The sequence below is a fragment of the Hevea brasiliensis genome, chromosome 4 (genome assembly GCF_030052815.1).
Source record: "Hevea brasiliensis isolate MT/VB/25A 57/8 chromosome 4, ASM3005281v1, whole genome shotgun sequence".
NCBI lineage: Eukaryota > Viridiplantae > Streptophyta > Magnoliopsida > Malpighiales > Euphorbiaceae > Hevea > Hevea brasiliensis.
Genome location: NC_079496.1, coordinates 60620015 through 60642731, shown reverse-complemented (window position 1 = coordinate 60642731; position 22717 = coordinate 60620015).

The window sequence follows — 22717 nt, the reverse complement described above, 5'->3', positions numbered from 1 at the left end:
TGGTCATTTGACATCCCGAGTTGTCTTTTGACCTAAATGTCCATTGAAAATAAATAATATTACACTTGGAAAATGTCATGAAAAATTAAATTAGGGGTACCTAATATAAATAGCAAAAGTGGAGTGTGATTTGAGTAATTAGCACTTAAACATATTAAATTATTTTCTTAAGTGAGTGGAGCACTATGGGAATTTAATAAACACTAAGTGGGCAGATTACTCCACTAAAACTTCATCTTCCTCATTCATTCAGACACCATGGCCGAAATGAAGAGCTCCCAAAGTCCTCCCATGGCTGCCCAAATGCATGGCTCTTTACACCCATTTTCAATCTATATTTTCTTTACTTATCTTCATTAAAGTTTATCCCCACGTCACAAGAAAGAGTTTGATAGCAATTTTAAGAAGTTTTAGTGAAGATTTAGCAAGTCCTAGCAATAGGTAAGTTTGTGTTTTTGATTGTTGCTTTGTTAAAGTTTGTAAGGATGTTATGGGTGTTTGATTTATGGAGAAATTTTTGAGGTTTGATGTTGAATGGGGATGTGTACTTTTGGCAGCCATGGAAACACTTTGAAGGCAGTTTATTTTTGCTTGTAAATGGTGAATTAAATGATTGATTAAATGTATATTGTGTAGGAAATTGTTTGGGTGATGTATACTTAATATATGTAAATGTGAATTGAAATTTGAAGCTTGGAAATTAATGGAATGTAAAGGTACCATTGCGGCAGGTTGTTAACTCTTGAAGAATGCTGGAATTCATGCTTGGTTTATGGTATATTAATGTTGAATTGAGTTGGATGTTATGGCAGTTTGAGTGTATATATGATGGTGTGAGGTTGGACATGTAAAAGTGTTATGGTTAGGTGCTTGAATTGTTATAAATTGACTTTGACAAATTATGCACTTTATGGTGTATGTTGAATGTGATTGTAAGCTGCCAAAATGACCTATAATATGTTGTGAATTATATTTAGGTTATGGTATAACCAGAATTGGTTTGAATATTGAGTTTGGTAAGTGTTAGGAGTGATCCTTGATGTGTATGAAAGAAATGCAATAAGGCAGTTTGTGTTTTAGGCCTATAACTTTAAGTGTGTGGCTCCAATTGGTATGAGACCAATTGGAGGTAAAACTAGGCACAAAATGTGCCAACTTTCATGAAGAAAGCTTGCCAAAATTCTGCTTGCAAGGTAGCTTGAAAAATGACCAAATACGGATTAAGTGCAATTGAGGCCTGAAAATTGACCATTTGGGCAGCAGTTAGTGTTTAGGCCATAACTCACTCAAAAGAGGTCCAATTGACCTGAAATTTTGACCATTAATAGATAGGACCCATATCTACAAGTCTTATGAAAACACCAAAGCCCAGAAATGACCATAAGTAAGTCAAACAGCTTGCACAAGTTCGGGTCCAAAAACTGGCCGAACCAAAATTGACCTAAAATGACCTAAAATAACTAATTTTAGTGCAATTTGACCAGCAATAATAAAATGACCATAACTTGGTCTACATAACTCAGAATGACCTGAAATTTTTCCCCGCGTTCCATAAGACATAGATCTATAACTTTTTAGTTTTGACCGAAACCCGAAAGCTGAGGGAACTAGGTCGTCCGGCTAGGTCAAACTAGTATCCCGGAATCCAGCAAATTATAAGAAAATGCAGTATACACGGAAATGAACTTGGTAACATGTACCAACCCTAAAAGACTATCGAATGTGACATGTTAGTAACATTAAAACCTAATTTACCTAGAATGCATCGAGGGTCGATATATTAGGTTGATTAGGCAAATAATATCATTCAGTGAATTACTTATCAAGCATTATCGTTAGAGACAGTTTAATTTAGTACTGAAACACTTCAAATTGTGTTTCTCAGTTAGCAAAGACTCAGAAAAGGGAAGGAAACACTGAGTCAAGACCAGGAGACAGTTATCAGAGGTTTGTGCACAACATCTATTTCTTTTGAATTTTTTCAATTGAAATGAATTATGACTATTTGTACATTATTGTTTTAAATTGTGGAAATGTGTTTGAATGAATATTTATTGCATGAAAAGCATTGTAAATTGTTTGAAACTGTGAAAAATTGTTTGAATGATATTGATGGATACTTATTGATTGAAAAGCATTGGAAATGATTTGAAACCACAGCTATCATGTATATTGATTGTATTCCTCGCTAGCTTGTCTAGTGGGACGAATTGAATTCCCTCTCTAGCTGAACTGTTGAGATGTGTGCCTGTTGAGGACGAATTGAATGAGTACTCATATTTTTGCTAGCTAGCTATGTTATTCCTCATTAGTCATCAACTTTTGGGACGAATTGAATACCTCATTAGCCATCGGCTTTTGGGACGAATTGAACTTTGGAACATGATTAAGCTTTGTGTGATTTATTGATATGTATTGTGAAATTGTGAAATGGAGTTTAAATTCTTATTGACATTCACTGTCTTTTGAATTTAACTATGTTTGATTATTGAGATTTATTATGATATAACGAAATAGAGTTTAAATTCCTCGTGACATTTATTGTCTTGAATTTAACTATGGTTTTAAGTATCCACTATTTATATGATTTATGAATTGTGATTTAAAGTTGTATTTGGTTAATGTTGTGCACCACTGAGACATTGTCTCAAAGAATAGCTTTCATTCTTTGCCGCAGTAGGCAGACGGATAAGGCAGCAGATTAGGCTGCTAGTACATCCAGCGAGAGATTATCGGGTATAATGAGTATACCACATTTTGCATTTTGTACTGTACTGTATGACCACTGTATGTACATATTGTTCTTGGTTTGAGCAGTTGTAAATTAAAATTATATATTGAAGTTGTAAAGTAAATTATGAGATATTTTGCTTGTAAAAATTGTACTGTATTTCCTTATCTCAGTCTTTGAAAAATTACTATGGATTTGAGTTGAGAAATATGTTGTGTTGAGTTATGTTGGAGTTGAGATTTGGAAATATATTGAAGTACTTTTACAGGTTTTCTAAAGAACTGTTTTATTCAAAATACAAATGGCACTCTGCCAAAATTTTTACAGAAATTACTAATAGTCTAAATGTGTTAACTGTTTCAAGTCAGTTCACAAAAAGTTTTTAACACCTGTAAATAGTGCTCACCACTGTAAAAGAAGTAAGAAAAGTTTTTAAAATCTCTTGTAGTGTATTTAATGGGTTATCAGTAGACGAAGTTGATAATTCATTAGGTATACTACGGGATCATGTTATGCCTTACAGAAGGGTAGGGTGTGACACCTTATCCCTGGTAAGGCATGACATGTTCCCGTAGCATACCTAAGGAATTACTGAACTCTACCCACCGATAACCCATTAGTTATGCTACAAAGGATTTTAAAACAAATCATAGCTTTTTATCTTATCAATTATTTTGCAGAACACTGCATGAGAATAGTTAAAATTCCATGTAAACATTCATTGAAAAATAATGATAGACTAAATATTGCAAAAGTTATATTTTCATAAGTCTCAAAGTAAAATACAAAATAGTTACAAACTCAAAATGTGATAGCAAAGCAATGCTTTTAAATACAAACTGCTCAATGTCCGTAAATCCATACATATAGGTATAAAATACATCCAAAGGAATCACAAGGGTATACCTAACGTAAATACCCACAAACAATACCAAAATGTTGCTTTCAAGTCTCTCACTCAGCAGCCTTCTCCTTTCCCTTATTTGCGACAGCATAAAAAAGCTATCGCTGAGTATATCACTCAGTGGTGCACAACTAATAACTTTAAAACTTAAGGTAAAATACAATTTGTCAAAGCATAATAAGTCACATTTTTCTTAAGCATGAAAACTTCACAATAGTCCTAAGTCCATAAGAGCCATTTATTGGAATAACATTTCAAATGAGAAATCACACTTCATAAATCACAATTCACAAAGCATTAGTGTTGCCAACATCAACACACAGTTTAGGCCATGACACAAAATTTCACGATCAATTCTGTGTTGCACACCATGACAAAGCAATCTCAACCTCACTAACCGTTATTAATGAGGGAAGGGCTAGCTAGCTAATGAGTACTCATGTAGTCTTACCCCACTAACCGTTATTAATGGGAGACATAATCAATATCAATTATCAACCCCAAGTAGCAGTGACTACTGAGGAGTTTCGAAAGGGACTGTCATGCTAACTGTGATTTCAAAACAGTTTTCAAAAATTTCCCACTCAACAATCACATTTATAAACCAATAAACACATTTAAATTCATCATAATATCCATATAAAGGTGGCAACACCCAAATTTCTTAAATGCAAGAGAAAAACCATATTTCAGTCAAAGTAAACTTGTTCAAAGAAAACTCATTCAATTTAACACATTCAAAGCAATTTACAAGTTTAAAAATGAAGAAAAGGTTAGTTGTGCACAAACCTTCAATGCTCTCCTTTCTCTTTACTCACTATTCCTTGTCTGTTCCAACTTTTTTTTCCACTGAAAATACACAAATAGAATACCTCAATACCAATCTCAATTGCTGCTAAAAACTCATTACATGCATGTCTAATGCATCCTAAGTTAGCTTTGCAAATTTTAGAAAATTTTGGTTTTAGATAGGTTGGTGCCCCAATTTTTGAATCCAATTTTTACCTAGTTTCGATCACAATTTGGTGAGGTGTTCTTCATGAAAATTGTTCATCTAGGTCTTAACTTTATTTTCCTTTTTCAATCGTCTAATTCAGAGCTGTGTAGCTCAAGTTATGCCCAAAACAAGATCACTGTTCATGTCAATGTTTATGCTGTAGATTCAGTTCTGGCAGATTTATCAATCCAACTTCGTTAAGCAATTTGATCAAGTTAAGTCCATAATTTGGTCTAACGTTCTCATATGAAATGTTCTACTATGTCTTAGGTTTCCATCGGTTCAAGAATCGCCTAAATAAGAGTTTTCTGGAGAGAGTTATGGCCATGTAAAGTTTACTATTTCATATGGTAAATCTGCAATTCTGCAGATTCGGTGATTCAAATTTGCTCAGTAATTTTATTAGGTTAAGTCCATAATTTGGCCTCAAGTTCCGCATATGAAATGTTCTACTATTTCTTAGGTTTCCATTGGTTCAAGAATCGCCTAAATCGGAGTTTTCTATAGAGAGTTATGGCCATGCAAAGTTTACTGTTTATATGGTCAAATTCGACAGTTCCAGAATTGTGCCTCTAAGTTCAAGCCAAGGTTTAGGCAATTTTTGGGTAGTTTCTAGGGTGGATCTCTTCATGAAAATTCTAGCCCTGTGTCTTAAGTTTCATTTTCAATTGGTTTCACACCAATTAGAGTTGTGTAGCTCAATTTATAGGCTGTCAAACACAATGAACTCAGTGTGCAAATTCTGCCCTAGGTTTAAAATTTTCATTTCTTCAATTATTCCCTCTAAGCAACCTCAATTCATATTTAATTTACCCAAAATGACTATAATTTAGCATTGACACATCAATGGCACTTCCTAACACAAACCCCTCAATTTTCAAACACCAAAGTTTGCAATTTTCCCTAATCCTACCATTTCATTACTTCCATTCATCAATCCAATGTCAATTCAAACTAAATAAACCTCAAATGATCATAATTTAACACTACACATGCCAATTTCACTCTCTAGCACCAAAACCCAATTTTCTCTTGAGCCCTAATCTCCCATAATTAAATTTATACACATTTCATGCAATTTCTTTGCTCTAATCATGCATACTACTTCAACTAAGCTTTATTTCATCATCATTTTCATTGAAATATATCAAAGCCTAATTTTTCTCTAAATTGGCCATAACCCTAGTTTAGGTTCCATGCATATTTCCTTTCATTTTCTTATGAAATTTCATCATAATCTAACTTAATTTAAGGTTTGTATAACAAAATGAGCATTAAAGAACTTACCTCCTGATGACTTCCTTCTAACTCCCCACATCTTCAATTTTCTTCTAATCTCTTGTTTCCCCTTGCTTTTAATCTCCAAATCAAATATTAATTTGATGCTCTCTACTAATTAGATGCAAAACCCATAGAGGAAAAGTAATGAATTGAGTTTTGAGAATGGGTGTCAATGGAGAAAGAAGGAAGAAGAAGAAAGAAAGAAAGAGAGAATGAAAGAGAGTGGGTGAACTAAATGGAAAAGAAAGGGAGGGTTTTGTCTTCTTTTATACTTATTTATTCCTTTTTAATTCATTTAATGAGTTGTCCAAAGCCCATTGGTCCCTTAAATTTTAATTAGGTCAAAAATGAAATTTAAATTCCAGATTTTTGCCTCTTTTATTTTCTTTTCACTTTTACTCTAATTTTTCCCTTAATATTTCTTCATAATTAAATATTTTATTTTTATTTAATTAAATTGACATTTTGGTAAAAAATCAACTCTTAAAGTGAATTGACCAAAATGCCCCTTATCGGGTCATAATCCCTTTTTTACAATATACCCGGTGTCACACCCTATTCCTTTGTAAGGCATAACATGATCCCGTGGTATACCTAATGAATTACCAACTTCGTCTACTGATAACCCATTAAATACACTACAAGGGATTTTAAAACTTTTCTTACTTCTTTTTATAGTGGTGAGCACTATTTACAGGTGTTAAAAAATTTTTTGAATTGAAGTGAAACAGCTAACACATTTGAATTATTAGTAATTTCTATAAAAATTTTGGCGAAGTGCCATCTGTATTTTGAATAAAACAGTTCTTCAAAAAACCTGTAAAAAGCACTTCAAATATATTTCTCAATCTCAAACTCCAACATCTAATCAACACAATATGTTTCTCAACAATTGTCAACTCAAATCCATAATAATTTTTTAAGTGTTTTCAAAGGCTGAGATAAAAGAAATATATCACAATATTTACAAACCAAAATAATTTACAATTTATTTTACAACTTCAATGTACAATTTTTATTTACAACTGCTCAAAACCAAGAATACTATATACATACAGTGAACATACATTACAATACAAAATGCAAAAATATGGTATACTCAATATACCCGATGATCTCTCAGTGCAGTACTAACAGCCTAGTCTGCTGCCCTGTCAGTCTGTCTACCTGCGACAGCAATGAAAAGCTATCGCTGAGCCATTGTCTCAGTGGTGCATAACATTAACCAAATACAACATTAAATCACAAATCATAAGTCATATAAATAGTGGATACCTAAAACCATAGTTAAATTCAAAGACAATAAATGTCATAAAGAATTTAAACTCCATTTTACAATATCACAATAAATATCAATAAATCACACACACAACTTAATCATGTTCCAAAGTTCAATTCATCCCAAAAGCCGATGGCTAGTGAGGAATAACATAGCTAGCTAGCAATAATATGAGTACTCATTCTATTCGTCCTCAATAGGCACACACCGCAACACTTCAGCCAGAGAGGGAATTCAATTTATCCCACTAGACAAGCTAGCACGGAATTCAATCAATATACATGATAGTTGTGGTTTCAAACCATTTGCAATGCTTTTCAATCAATAAGTATCCATCGAATATCATTCAAACATTTTTTCACAATTTAAAATAATAATATATAAATAGTCATAATTTATTTCAATTGAAAATTCAAAAGAAATAACTATTATGCACAAACCTCTGATAACTGTCTCTTGGCCCTGACTCAGTGTTTCTTTCTCCTTCCCTGAGTCTTTGCTAATTGAAACACACAATTTGAAGTGTTTTAGTACTCATTTAAATTGTCTGTAAGAATAAAGCTTAATAATTAACTTATTGAATTCTATTATTTCCTTAGTCAACCTAAGATGTTGACCCTCGATGTACTCTAGGTGAATTAGGTTTTAATGTTACCAATATGTCACATTTGTAGCCTTTTAGTATTGGTACATGTTACCAAATTCATTTCCAAGTATGTTGCATTTTATTGCAATTTGTCGGATTTCGGTATATTAATTTGACCTAGACGGATGACCTAGTTCCCTCAGTTTTCAGGCTTTGGTCCAAACTACAAACTTGTAGGTCTATGTCCTATTGCACGCGGGGCAAAATTTCAGGTCATTCTGAGTTGTGTAAACCAAGTTATGGTCAATCTACCAATGCTGGACAGAATGTATCAAAATGGTCACTTTAGGTCATTTTTAGGTCACTTTTGGTTCGGCCAGTTTTTGGACCTGAACCTGTGCAAGCTATTTGGCTGGGTTCTAGCCATTTCTGGGTTTTGGTGTCTTCATAAGAACTATAGATATATGTCTCAACTATTCATGGTAAAAGTTTCAGGTCAATTGGACCTGTTTTGTGTGAGTTATGGTCAAAACACTAACTGCTGCCCAAAAGGTCAATTTTCCGGTTTTCAAAGCACTAATCCGGATTTAGTCATTTTTCAAGTCACCTTCCAAGCAGAATTTTGGTAAGCTTCTTTCATGAAAGTTGGCACCTTTTGTGCCTAGTTTCACCTCCAATTGGTCTTATACCAATTGGAGCCACACACTTAAGGTTCTAAGCTAAAACATACACTGCCCTATTGTATATTGTTCATCCTTTACCAATTACACATCCTATGCTTACCAAGTCAATCTTTCATGCTAATTCTGGTTTGTACCATAACATTAATACATTTAGCAACTCATTTTTGGTCATTTTGGCAGCTTATAACCATTCTCAATATGCACACTATAACCCAGAATTTTCCAAGTCTAATTACAAACAATTTAACCACATGAGATAGCTCATTTACATATCCAAATTCAAACCTTTATACACATATACATGCTGTCATAACAAGCACCATAATTCAACAATATAATTCTATAAACCAAACCATGAAACAACACATTTTGATCTACACTTTAAAGTTGCTGATTTGTAAATCTATTTCAATTAGCTTTCAAGCTTCCAAAATCATACCTTACACATGGAATTCAAGTACCATACAATCAAACCTATAAATCATCATTCAAACCACTATTTACATGCAAGTATAAACTATTCTTATTGAAGTTCCATGACTGCCAAAATGTACATCTCCCTTAAAACATCAAACTTCAAAAATTCTTCCATAAATCAACTACCCATAACATCCATTCAAGGTTTAATGAAACAAGAATAAAAAATACATACTTACCACTTTTGAAATTCTTCAAAACCTCACCAAAACTTAATTTTCTTGCTGCCTATCTACTGCCCAAGTTGTGTAGAATAACTTTAGTGAAGGAAAAGGTAAGGATCATGGCTTGAAGATGGGGGAGTGGAGCTTGCATGGATCTTGGAAGCTTTGGCCATGGAGGTTTCTCTTCCTCTTGATTTCGGCTGGTTTTGGCAAGGTGAAGAAGATGAGTGATCTGCTGTCATATGAAGTTTAATGGTCCACTTAATGGAGTTAGTGGAGCACTAAGTAAGGATTTCATATTTGTTTTATTCTAAATTTCCAAATTCCCACATTTAACTCCTATCTTTTGCTATTTAGATTATGTACCACCAATTTAATTTTTCATGACATTTTCCAAGTGTAACATCATTTATTTTTAATGGACATTTAGGTCAAAAGACAATTCGAAGTGTCAAATGACCACAATGCCCCTGTTCGGGTTGCATTCCCGATTTTTCGATAACACCGAGTTTTGTCGTTTTCTCGATTTCTCATTTTTCTTTGTACTAATTAATTAATTTTTCTTTGATATTTCTAATGATATTTATGCTTCAATAAGTCTTTAATTATGTCTTAAAAATATTTTTCAGGGTTCCCTGCAGTCCAGGGCTAGTCAACGGTCCACGCCGCAACTTTCCGGTGCAGTCACCCATCGTTAGGGTTCTCGGCTCGTTTAACTTGGTTACATTTCATTGCTATTATTTTTTCTTTGTTTTTCTTGTCTTTTCTTTTCTTGTATTTCATTATTTTATGTCTCCTCACCCATATCTAAGTGTAGTTCTAGGCATTCTAGCTGTCCGGACAACACTGGTCACCGGAACAGTAGAATGCACTACCGAACATAGGGGTGTTACAATTCTCCCCCCTTTAAAATAAATTTCGTCTCGAAATTTTACCTGGCATTAGTCTCTGAACAGCTATGGGTGCTGTCTCCTCATATCCTCTTCACGTTCCCAAGTAGCTTCCTGGCCTGAATGATGGCTCCACAGCACTTTAACCAGGTGTATCTGTTTATTCCTTAACTACTTCAACTCATAAGCCAGAATTTCTATGGGTTCTTCCTCATACGAGAGGTCTGGATTTACCTCAATCTCTTCAACTGATAGTACATGAGATGGGTCAGATATGTACCTCCTTAACATGGACACATGGAAGACACTGTGTGTCCTTTCTAGCTCTGGAGGTAATGCTAGCCGATATGCCAAAGGACCCACTCTCTCCAGAACCTCATATGGTCCCATAAAACAAGGACTCAGTTTCCCCTTTCTGCCAAATCTCATAATCCTCTTCCAAGGAGAAACTTTGAGGAATACCTTATCAACCACTGCATATTCAATATCTCTTCTCTTTAGATCAACATAGGACTTCTGATGGTCTAATGCAGCCTTGAGTCGATCTCTGATCAATCTGATGTGTTCCTCCGTCTGCTAAACAATTTCTAGCCCAATCATTTTCCTTTCACCTACTTCATCCCAACATAGAGGAGTTCTACACTTTCTGCCATACAAAGCTTCATATGGAGGCATCCCAATGCTTGATTGGTAGCTGTTATTATAAGCAAACTCAATCAAAGGCAAGTGTGTATCCCAACTACCTTCAGACTCAATCACACAAGCCCGTAGCATATCCTCCAATATCTGAATTACCCTCTCAGATTGGCCATCTGTCTGTGGGTGGAATGTTGTGCTGAAGTTCAATCTAGTTCCTAGGGCTCTCTGAAGACTACCCCATAATCTAGACGTGAACCTAGGATCTCTGTCAGATACAATCGATACTGACACTCCATGCAATTTTACAATTTCATATATATACAATCTGGCCAATCTTTCCAGGCTATAGTCCATCCGAACTGGCAAAAAGTGAGCAGACTTGGTCAATCTGTCAACTATAACCCATACTGCATCATGACTATTCTGTGTCCTCGGAAGTCCCATCACAAAATCCATAGTTATCCGTTCCCATTTCCACTCTGGTATTGGCAATGGATGTAACAAAACAGCTGGAACTTGATGTTCTGCCTTCACTTGCTAACAAGTTAGGCCTTTGGAAACAAAATCAGCTATATCCCTCTTCATGCCCATCCACCAGTAATGCTCTTTCAGCCCTCTGTACATTTTAGTTCCACCAGGATGCATAGCAAAAGGAGACTCATGTGCTTCCTTCATAATGATCCGTCTCAATTCCACATCATTAGGAACGCACATTCTACCCTGATGTAGCAATAAACCATCATCTCTCACAGAGAATTCAGGTTTCTTGCCTTGCTGGACTTCTTTCAGTAGCTTCTGATATTTATCATCATTCTGAGTAGCCATTCTGATCTGATCAATCAACACAGGCTATACATGCCATGCAACCACTATCTGTCCCTCATCATCAATCTCCAAACTAGCATGCTGTGCTTTCAATTCATGTACCATGGACAAAGGAGAAACTCTGAGACTTGCCATAGTCTTGCGACTTAAGGCGTCAGCCACCACATTTGCTTTCCTTGGCTGATAGTCTATTAAGCAATCATAGTCTTTAATCAGTTCTAACCATCTCCTCTACCTCAAATTCAATTCCTTTTGGGTACCTAAGTACTTCAAGCTCTTGTGATCTGTGTAAATGTAACATTTCTCCCCATACAAATAGTGTCTCCAGATCTTCAGAGCAAAAATAATAGTTGCAAGATCTAAATAATGTGTTGGGTAGTTTCTCTCATGCGGTTTCGGTTGGCGTGATGCATAAGCAATGGCATTCCGATCTTGCATCAATACACAGCCTAACCCATTGTGAGAAGCATCACTATAAACTGTGTATTCTTTACCTGGAGTAGGTAAAATAAGGACTGGAGCTTCAGTCAAACACCTCTTTAACTCATCAAAACTCTGCTGACACTTATCTGTCCACTGAAATTTTACATCTTTCCAAAGTAGCTTAGTCAGTGGAGAAGTTAACATAGAAAACCCTTTCACAAATCGACGGTAATATCTAGCTAAACCCAAAAAACTGCGAATTTCTGTGATATTCTTGGGTGGCTTCCAATTAAGGATAACTTCTACGTTGGAATCTACCTTGATCCCTACAGCTAACACAACATGTCCCAAGAAGGAGATTTCTTTCAGCCAAAATTCACATTTCGATAATTTGGCATATAGTTGTTTCTCCCTTAAGATCTGCAGTACAATCCGTAGATGTCTGTCATGCTCCTCTGCATTCCTCGAATATATCAAAATATCATCAATAAACACCACCACAAATTGGTCGAGATATGGTCTGAAAATAGTGTTCATCAGATCCATAAAAAGCAGCTGGAGCATTTGTTAACCTGAATGGCATTACTAGAAACTCATAGAGGCCATAGCGAGTTCTGAAAGCAGTTTTTGGAATACTCTGCTCTTGCATCTACAACTAATAATAACCCAATCGCAAATCAATTTTGAAGAATAAAGCTGCACCCTTCAACTGATCAAACAGATCATCAATGCGAGGCAATGGATATCCGTTCTTTATTGTCACTGTAACACCCTCACTGTAGCAACTACGTACATTCTACTGTTCCGGTGACCGGTGTCGGTCCGGACAGCTAGAACGTCTGGAAAAATATTTAAACTAAAGTCAAGAACCATAATTAACTCAAATATTAATAAGAAAAATTTAGTAAAAATTTTAGAAATAAAATACAACCAAGTTAAATGAGCCAGTGCCCAAGCGAAGGGTAACCAGAGGGAAGTTGCGGTTCTCGCAACGAGGAGCCCTAGACCCGAGGGAAAAATTTTAAAATAATTTTTGGGACTCCAGAGAAGGGTTATTGAGGTTCCCATGGCATTAGAATGCCAAGAAAATACCTAGAAAAATTTTTCAATCGGTACAGACAATTTTGACTCGTTAAGCCAAACGGAGGGCATTTTGGTCATTTCGCCTTCAGAGACGATTTTTGGCAGACTTGTCCAGTTGAGTAAATAATTATTATGGCATAAAATATGAATTAATGTTGATGAAAAATTAATTTGAAGTTAGTAGAAGAGAAAAGAAAAGAAAATACAATAAAATGCCAATTATGACATATTATGAGGTCATTTAAAATTGTCCACCAATCACAATTAAGTAACCATTTGACTAATTAATAAAAGAGATAAATAAAGACCAAGGAAGACCAAAAACAAGCAGCCATCTTCTTCTTCAAAATGTGATCCTCTCCTCCATAACCCTCCATGGAAGTTTTCTTTAATTACTTCCATTTTCCCATGAATTTGCACTATAAAACCCTAAGTTCCTTCACTAAAAGCTTATCTCTACCTCTTGGGAAGTGTTTGGCAGCCTAGAAAGTGAAGGAAAGTGAAGTTTTGAGTTGGGAAAAATCTGCCTACAAGAGGTTAGTGCTTACTTTTACAAATATTTCTTTATTTCTATGTTAGGGACTTGAACTTAGTATGAAATTGTAAATTAAATGGACTAAACTCATGTGTATCTATACCATGAATTTCGGCTGCCCTAAGGAAGGAATAGGATTGATTGTTTTGATGGACTTAGAGTGGACTAAATATGATGTTTAAGGTATTTATATACATGGATAATGAGTTAGCGTATTAACTAGGGTAACTAGTGTGAATCACAATGGGAAACTAGGGTTTTGGAGAGTGAAATTTGGTTTTGGCTTATGAAGTGGTAAGTGAACCTTATAAGGGTCAATTACTGACCATTTGAGGTAAGTTCACCATAATTTGAAGAGATTTAGAGTGATGCAAACTGAATTGGTAGGCTGCCTAGGGTAACTAGTAGGGAGGCTATGATTCCAGCCCACTTGGACTGCCATATCTTTGGCTATGTTGGTCCAATTGGTGTTTGGACAATTGGACATGAAACTAGACTTATAATGGCACATTTTTGCTGAAGAAACCATGCCCAAAAGACCAAAGCAAGTGGACCAAAAGTTGGCCCCAATCCGGATACCCTGCAACCAGCACCTGCAGAAATGACCAAATGAACAGTAACTGTTCATTTGGCCATAACTCACTGTAGATATGGTCAATTGACCTGAAATTTTTACAGCAACAAGATAGGATATAGACAAACAACTTTAATGAAGAACATCACCCCAAATTATGCCATTAACCCATTCAAATTATTGAACAAAGTTGAGTTATCAAACCTGCAACTCTGCAGATTTACATTTGAACAGTAATGTTTGGAGGACTATAACTCTCTCTAGAAAACTCGGATTTAGGCGATTCTTGAACCGATGGAAACCTAAGGTATGGTAGAACATTTCATATGAAGAAAGTTAGACCAAATTATGAACTTAACTTGATCAAACTACTGACCAAAGTTGGACCAAAATCTGCCAAAACCCAAAATTACAGCATGAACAGTATACGTGAACAGTAAACTTATTTTGGCCATAACTTGAGCTACAAAACTCCAAATGGAGTGATTCAAAAAAAGGAATTTAACTAGACAAAATAAGGAACAACTTTCATGTTTACCATTTCCTCAAATTCCCACTGTAACAGTGCTTAATATAATAGTAAAGTTAAGCTTCAAAAACTGAAAATTTTGTTTCCCTTGGTTTAAGCCTAGAAATGGTAATGGTGATCACTTCCAATAAGTTTTAAATGAAAAATGTGGTATGTTTGAAGTACCAAAGCCAATGTACCTACTTTCTATGCAAAAGTCAACTTTTTGTTGACCAATGAAGTGAATAGTGACACCAAGACTTGAAATTCAAAAATTGTGAAACTTAAAAGTGTAAAATGCCCTAGTAGGCCTAATGTGATTGGTTTGGATAGTTTGGCATGCCAATAGGGTATTGTTTTAGCAGTATTGCGAAAGGCTTTATGCCTGTATTCATGGCTTTATGCCCGTATTCATGGCTTTTATGCCCGTATGCATGGCTTTTATGCCCGATTATGTGATATCATGGCTTTTTAGCCATACTGACTGCATACATGGTTGACGTTCTGTGTCCCATGGTATGACGGCCTGAGGCACCGTGGTGTCTAGTGCCAATGACCCGTTATCCAGTCCAGTCGTCCAGTATAGGTTACTTGGGCATGGAAAAGTATAACTGTGATTGAACTGATTATTAAAGAAAATACGAAAATTAAGTATCAGGAATGATTACAAAAATACAAAGAAGCTCAAGATCATGAAGAAAATAATTAACGAAATGCATGAAGAAGTTAATATCATAAAACATGATTAGCCCTCGACTAAACAACAAGTTAGTAATTATTCATTTCTTATGAACACAATAGCAAGGAAATTATTATTTTTTATTTGCATATTATATTTTCTTGTATTATTGGCACCACTAAGCTTTATGCTTAGCGCGTCGCTTTTGCAACGCTGTAGTGCGAAAGATTTGGACAGAGGGCCCAGAGACCACGATTCGGTAAGGCGGTTCACGATTACGTATAATGTCCGTGTCACCTCACCATCCACAGTGCATTGGTAGGACACTAGGTCCCATTTTGTATTTTGAGATTTTTGTAAATTTGGTAATTAAACTCTTATTTTAACATATGTATTTGAACAAATGTAATATAATTTTGTATTAATGTAAGTACTTGTAATTTGTGATTATAAATCACATGTGAGAATTTATTTATGATTTGAGTCTAATGATGATGTGAAATGATAAATAGAGGAATCGTTAAGAAATTGCTGTAACTTGATGTGATACAAAATGTGAATTGTATATGAGTACCATGAGATGAATGATTGAGAAATAAATGAAATTGATGAAATTATTCTGAGACTTTGTTGATAATTGGAGTTGGGATTGATTGAATATGATCATAGGAAGTGTTTTTCATAGGTTCCGAAGAACTGTTTTCTCCATTTTTAGTCGGTGCTCCGCCGAATTTTCTATAAAATTTTCGGAACCTCAAATAAATTACAATTTCAATAAATGAATTATATTTCACAAGTTATTTTCAAAACTATGATAAAAATGAATTAAGATAACATAGAGTGCTCCGGCACACTGAGTGGCATAACTTGCTCGGCTACACTGTAGTCGGGTAAGGGGTGTCACAGTCACCTTATTCAATTGTCAGTAGTTAATACATAAGCGGAGAGTACCATCTTTCTTCTTAACAAACAACACTGGTGCTCCCCAAGGTGGCACACTAGGGCGGATGAAGCCCTTTTCAAGTAGTTCTTGCAATTGTACCAACGCCTTCAACTCTGCTAGTGCCATTCTGTATGGTGTTATGGAGATTGGATCCACACCAGGCATAACATTAATTTCAAACTACACCTCTCTTTCTGGAGGTAATCCTGGCAATTCATTAGGAAATACATCTGGAAAGTCATATACTGTAGGGATGTCCCTCAATGCTAGACTCCCCACTTGGGTGTCTACCACATGTGCCAAGTATGCTTCACACCCCTTTCTGATCATTTTTCTGGCTAGTGCAGCCGAAATGATATTTGATGGCAATTGCTGCCTCTCCCCGTGTATTACCACTTCACTGTATTGAGGGAGACCAAAAGTGACTGTCTTCAGTCTACAGTCAATCATGGCGTGATTCCTGGCTAACTAATCCATGCCCAAGATGATATCATAATCTCTGAAGGGCATTTCAATGAGATCAGATAGAAAAGTATGTCCTTGGATCACTAAAGGACAATCTCTATACATTCTATTAACCCTGACCTCTTGTCCTAACGGACTTGTTACTATCACCTCAAAGTCCATTTTTGTACATGGAACAGCAATGCAATCAATGATGCTAGCACTCACATAAGAATGGGTAGAACTCGGATCAAATAATACAAACACATCTTGATTAAAAGTTGAGAAGGTACTAGCCACAATATCAGATGTCTCGGCCTCTTCTTTCTGTCTCATTGCATAGACTCTGACTGGAGCACTACCTTGCTCTGACTGGAGCACTACCTTGCTCTGATTGATTCTTAGTGCTTTGACTGTCTGCTGGGCTACCTCTACCCCTGCCTCTACCTCTGCTAGGTGGTTGTGAACCTCGAGTGGTAGGACTCTGAACTGACCCTTTTGCAGTAGTAGGAGGTGGTCCAACTTTGCAAGTACTGGTGTAGTCTTTGGCAAAGTGCCCTGTGCCTCCATAGTTATAACAGGCTCCAATAGCCTTGTAGCATACCCCACCATGATTTCTTCCACAAGTTTCACATTGGCGGGGAGGGTAGGAACTTTTGGTACTCTACTGACCAGATAGAGGAGGTTTCTGTCCTGAATATCTTCCCCTACCAGACTTCTTACCACCTCTGCTGTGTCCCCCATGGTTCTTCCTCTTTCCAGTAGGATCACTGGAACTCTGTTCTACTGACTTTCCCTATTTCTCTGTCTTCTCTGATTTCTTTTTACTCTGGAGTTGCTTCAGATTCAATTCTTTCTAATTCCAGTGCTTGAGAAATAAGCTCAGAGAAGTTAGTATGTTTGAATCTGACCACTTGTAATATGATACTAGGCTTCAAGCCAGTTTCAAACCTCTTACATCTTTCCCTGCTGGTAACAAGTAGACTTACTGCATAATGGCTTAGGAGGGAAAATTCCCTTTCATATTCAGCCACCGATCTACTTCCCTGTTTCAGACTTAGGAACTCTTGCAGCTTCTGGTCCACATAAGCATCAGGGACATATTTTTGTCTGAACTCCCACAGAAAATCATTCCATGTTAGCACTGAAGGTTCTACCAGACTATGGAGAATGGTTTTCCACCAGTCATATGCATCCCCCTGTGGCAGAGATACTGAATATTCAAACCTGAGCTCCTCTGTACAATGTAGCTTCTTGAACACCCTATCCATTCTCTCTAACCACTATTCTGCCTCTAGAGGATCTACTGTCCCCTTGAACTCAGTAGCCCCATATTTCATCAATTTGTCATACTGCCTAGCAGAAAACTATGGTTGTACCACTGGTGTCTGTAGTGGGACTTGAGTAGGCACATTACGAGCCATCTGTTGAAACATTGTAGCCATCTGCTGAGCGAACTGAGCAGGAAACTGCGGTACTGAGTGTCACACCTTACCCCTCTGTAAGGCATAACATGATCCCGTAGGATACCTAATGAACTACCGAACTTCACCTACTGATAACTCATTAAGTACCCTACAAGGGATTTTAAAACAATTTTCTTATTTTTGATAAGTGGTGAGCATTTTCTAATAGGTATTTAAAACATTTAATTAAATTTAAAACTAGTTAACATTTTTGGTCCATTTTATTTTTCCACAAATTTTATAAAAATTTTGGCAGAGTTCCATTTGTATTTTGAGAAAACAGTTCTTCAAATACCTGAAAAAAAGGCACTTCCAATAATTTTTCAACTACTTCTTCAAATTCACAATCAATCTCAACCATTTTCTCAAATTTCAAAATTCAACAATTCTCAAGATACTGTCAATCAATATCATTCATTCATATTTCATTAAAGACAAACAATTTATATATACATCATACTAAAATTTACATTCAGAAATTCCAAACTAAAATTTATTACAAATTTTATACAAACTTTGTACAAGCTGCTCAAGACTGAATTTACATGTCCATATATTTATGTGCAATACATACATCAAAAGAAATATTTACAGTCAGGGTATAAATTATACCCGATAACTTCAAGCCGATAGATCCTCACACCTCAGCAGCTCAGTCTGCTGCTCCTCTAGTCTCTAAATATGCAACAGCAATAAAAGCTATCGCTGAGTACTAGGACTCAGTGGTGCACAACATACTAAAAGAATTTTTATGCAGAATTTAAATCACATTTATTCAAAAATTGAACTGAGCATGCGAGTTAAACACAAAACATGAATTACGAAATTTTATTCCAAACAATTTCATTTCGAAGTATCAAACACATTTCATAAAACCCACAGTTAGATCATGCCATTCGAAACAAATATAATCTCAATAGCCAGAGGCTAAGGAGAAGTCACATCACAAGGCTAGCTAGCTCAAATATATGGATATCCATTCAAATCCTCTTCAACTGGCACACGTCAACACTTCTCCAGAGAAGGAATCAAAATTCCAAACTAATTACCCCCACTAGTCATGCTAGTGAGGTGTTCAAATATATGGTCATGACACTGTGGTTTCAAAACTTATCTTAACAATTTGCTAAACATTGCTATTTCAAAGATACACAATAACTTTCAACAATTTAGATCAAACCATGTCACACCCTACCCCTCTGTAAGGCATAACATGATCCCGTAGTATACCTAATGAATTACCAACTCCGTCTACTGATAACCCATTAAATACACTACAAGGGATTTTAAAAACTTTTCTTACTTCTTTTACAGTGGTGAGCACTATTTACAGGTGTTAAAGACTTTAGTGAACTGAAGTGAAACAACTAACTCATTTGGTTTATTTGGAATTTCTGTAAAAATTTTGGCAGAGTGCCATCTGTATTTTGGACAAAACAGTTCTTCAGAAAACCTGTAAAAAGCACTTCAATAATTTTCCAAATCTCAACTTCAATACATTTCTCAACACAACAATTTATCAACTCAATTCCATAGAAATTTTTCAAAGTCTGAGATAAGGAAATATAATACAATTTTCACAAGTCAAATAACTCATAATTAATTTACAACTTCAAGGTACAATTTGAATTTACAACTGCTCAAAACCAAAAACAAAATGTACATACAGTGTCATACATTATAGTACAAAATGCAAAATACTGGTATACTCATTATACTGTAATCCCTCATTGGATGTATATGCACCTAGTCTGCCTGTCGTCTCTCTACTGCGACGGCAATAAAAGCTATCACGAGACAATGTCTCAGTGGTGCACAACATTAACCAAATACAATTTAAATCACAATTCATAAATCATGTAAATAGTGGATACTTAAAACCATAGTTAAATTTAAGACAATAAAGGTCAATAAGAATTTAAACTCCATTTCTCAGTATCACAATAGATTTTCATAAGTCAGGTCATGTTTGAATTCAAAAGACAGTATATGTCAATGAGAGTTTAAATCCATTTCACAATCTCACAATACACATCAATAAATCACACACAACTTAATCATGATCCATAGTTCAATTCGTCCCAAAAGCCGATGGCTAATGAGGTATTCAATTCGTCCCAAAAGTTGATGACTAATGAGGAATAACATGGCTAGCTAGCAAAAATATGAGTACTCATCCAATTCGTCCTCAACAGGCACACACCTCAACACTTGACGGAGAGGGAATTCAATTCGTCCCACTAGACAAGCTAATGAGGAATACAATCAATATACATGATAGCTGTGGTTTCAAACCATTTCCAATGCTTTTAAATCAATAAGTATCCATCAATGTCATTCAAACAATTTTTCACAGTTACAAACCATTCACAATATTTTTCAATCAATAAGTGTCCATCAAACTCATTTCCACAATTTAAAACAATAATATACAAATAGTTAATATTTATTTCAATTGAAAATAATTCAAAAGAAACAGTTGTTGTGCACAAACCTCTGATGACTGTCCCCTCAGTCCGACTCGGTGTTTCCTTCTCTTTTCTTTGAGTCCTTGTTAACTGAGAAACACAATTTGAAGTGTTTCAGTGCTAAATTAAACTGTCTCTATTGATGGTGTTTGGTAAATAATGCACTGAACTCAATTATTCACTTAATCACCTAATATACCGACCCTCGTTGCGTTTTAGGTAAATTAGGTTTTAGTGTCATTAATATGTCCCATTCGATAGGGTTTTAGGTTTGGTACGTTTTGCCAAACTCGTTTCCTTGTTTAGTGCATTTTAATGCAACTTGCTGGATTTCAGGATACTGGTTTGACCTAGCCGGACTGCCTAATTTCCTCGATTTTCGGGTTTCGGTCAAAACTACAAACTTATAGATCTAGGTCTTATTGCACGCGGGGCAAAATTTCAGGTCAATCCGAGTTAAGTAGACCAAGTTATGGTCATTATACTACTGCTGGTCAAATGGTACCAATTTAGGTCAATTTTAGGTCAATTTGGTCAACTCTGGTTCGGCCAGTTTTTGGACCCGAACTTGTGCAAGCTTTTTGACTTGCTTCTGGTCATTTCTGGGTTTTGGTGTCTTCATAATACTTGTAGGTATGGGTCTTAACTATTCATGGTTAAAATTTCAGGTCAATTGGACCTGTTTTGAGTGAGTTATGGCCTAAACACTCACTGCTGCCCAATTAGTCATTTTTCAGGTCCTAATTGCACCTAATCCGAATTGGTCATTTTCTTAGGTCACCTTGCAAGCAGAATTTTGGTATGTTTTCTCAATGAAAGTTGGCACATTTTGTGCCTAGTTTCACCTCCAATTGGTTTCATACCAATTGAGGTGACACATTTAAACTTATTGGTCTATTTGCACACTGCCCTCTATATGCCTTTCAAACTCCAATTCAAACACATATTTAACTTGCAATTTGTTTACTTCCCTACCAATCTGTTTTGGTACATTACCAAAAGCATATTTTACTTTACACTAACATTACTTTGGGCAGATTACAATTACCCTCAACACACCAAATATAATTCACATTTACAAGTTCTAAATACCATTACATACACACCTAACCATTACAAATCTTACATACACTTTACAATATCAATCTCCATACATATCCATCAATCCTTTTAGGTCAATATTCTGCCTACACTTCCATGAATACATACAATTATTCAAGTGTCCCCAAACTGCCGCAAACCTTCTTCAACACCACATTGCCCTACAATTCATCAATTCTCATTCAAGTGCCAAAATCACCATATAAATATGAAGTAATTCACTAGGATATTAAATCACCATGATCAACATTATTTCTCATCAATTATATGCACAATTATCTCATCAAAAATGTGACTCATGGCTGTCCAAAATGAAAACAACAATAACTCTTCAAACTCAAAATTTTCCTTCACCAAACCAACACCCATAACATGCACACAAAACTTAACAAAGGAATTCTCAAAAAATGTAAACTTACCTTTGATTGTAACTTGCTAAACCCTCACCAAACTTCTCAAATTTAGTATTAATATCTTCCTTGTGATGTGTAGACAAAGTTTAATGAAGAACCCTAGGTGATTTGAGTTGAAATGAGGGGATGGATCAAGCTTTACACAAAACGTCCATGGAGGTTTCAAGGTTCTTCAATTCGGCAATGTTGAGCCAAGTGAGGAAGATGAACTTTGAGTGGGAATAATCTGCCCACTTATAAGTATAATTAATCATTTTAATGTTCTTAGTGGTCCACTAGCAAAATTAAATCATATTTTAAGCTAACTTCCCACTTATTCCACATTTAACCCTTGATTTTAGCTATTTTCTTTAGGTACCACCAAATTAATTTTTCATTTCATTTTCTAAGTGTAACACTATTTATTTTTAATGGACATTTAGGTCAAAAGACACTTCGGGATGTCAAATGACCATAATGCCCCTGTTCGGGTTGCATTCCCGATTTTTCGGTATTACCGGGTTTTGTCTGTTTTTCGATTTCTCACTTTTCTTTGTACTAATTATTTAATTTTTCTTTGATCTTTCTAATGATATTTGTTCTTCAATAAGGTTCTATTTAAGTCCTAAAAATGTTTTTCCGTGG